Genomic DNA, 1,605 nt, shown 5'->3' with positions numbered 1-1,605 from the left:
TTCGAACCCTGGAGCTAGGAGCGGGGGGCAGACTTGGTAGCTTTGCCCTCAGTTGTTTCCTTCACTTCTCAGGCTCCTCCGCTTTGACACCAGAGACTTTTGCAATCTCTTCTCCTTGTTTCCTGAGATTCCTGATTCACAGTCCAGGCTGACACCAGAGAATTCCTTCCCAGGGGCAGCCGGGGCATGTCAGCAGTTTTTATCTTCTCTGGGACCGAAATGGCAGGACCTCAGAACCCTCGCTTCTTAAGACTCAGCTCAATCTCCACCTGACTCAGCAGAGGTTTCTGGAATCTCCCTCCCGTGCGCCGACCAACTCTCAGGTCGGCACTAACCAGAAGCAGTAGTCGCCTCTCTGTTTCTGTAATGAGAACACCAAAAAAGCTGACGATGACCATTGAGAAAGAAAATGCACAACACGTAAACACAGCATTCTCTGCTCTATAAATAACCCTAATTAAAATGAAAACACCCGCACAGTCTCATCTTTTTATTTTTTCTGTTGGACATCATGGGAGGTCCCTGCAGCAGAACCGCTGTGGCTTGCCAACAATAACCAGGCTCCGAGAAAGAGAAATTTCTCTGCTTCTCCAATTTTTCTCGTTAACTCGAATCTGATCCTTTTCTGAGGCTTACTGCTGGTCCTTCTCTGTTTCCCCCTACTGTCTTTTAAGTTGACTTTTAGAGCCCCCATCTGACTCTGTATTGCCTCCTAAAGTTCCAGGCATTATCCAGTTGATTTATGAAAGCCGTTCAGCAGGGCTTAATTCATCACACAATTAAAATAGTGCCATGAGGGTTTTCCCTTGGAGAGAGGAGTTGTGGCTCTTCCAATCTCATTTTTTAAAAAAGGGACCAGATAACGTTAGACACAGTGCAGAAGTCTTTTTCGCTTAGAAACCAGTGGGAGTAGGAGGGGTGGCTCATCTGCCTGGGGGTGGGGGTGGGGGTGGGGGGGCCTTACAGAGGGGGGTCTGGAGTGGCGAGTGGAGTCTCTGTGCACAGAAGGGGCAGGGCTGCCCAGCCCAACAGCCCAACAGCAAGCTGACTGCGTGTGTAGAGCTTTACCAGGGTCCCTGCCCAGGCCCTCCCCTGTGTCTCCCGAAAGGGGGGACTTGCGGTTTTCACATCCTGCAGGGATTCTGGGGAAGAGGGCACACTAACATGGCTCTGGGGCCCAGGGTGGGGAAGGCAGTGAGAGAAGGGGTCTGGAACCAGAGAAGTCACAGAATCACCCAGCTTAAAATACGAGCTTATGAAAATTTGAACCCCCAAATCATTGTCATGCAACGCCTAGTTCTGTAAACAAAAGAAACAGATCCCGAGAAGGTTTACTCACTCAAGTTCGCGCGGAGAGTCCGCGGGGGAGCTGGAAAGGGCCATAAATGAAGAGATCCTAGATGGTCTCTGCAGAATCACACTCTGCGTCCGTACATCTCATGCCAACTTTAGCTCTCCAAACACTCCCCCACAGTTAGGCCACAGCTATTTATCGAGTGTAAATATTTAGTGCCCCTCCATGCTTCCAAGCATCCTGTGAATAACTCTATCATTTTCCTAATGACATTGAACGCATCTGTTTCCAACTGGGTCTTCTGCTTGGTT

Source organism: Neofelis nebulosa, chromosome 10 (genome assembly GCF_028018385.1).
Source record: "Neofelis nebulosa isolate mNeoNeb1 chromosome 10, mNeoNeb1.pri, whole genome shotgun sequence".
Lineage (NCBI taxonomy): Eukaryota > Metazoa > Chordata > Mammalia > Carnivora > Felidae > Neofelis > Neofelis nebulosa.
Note: the sequence above shows the minus strand (reverse complement) of the source record.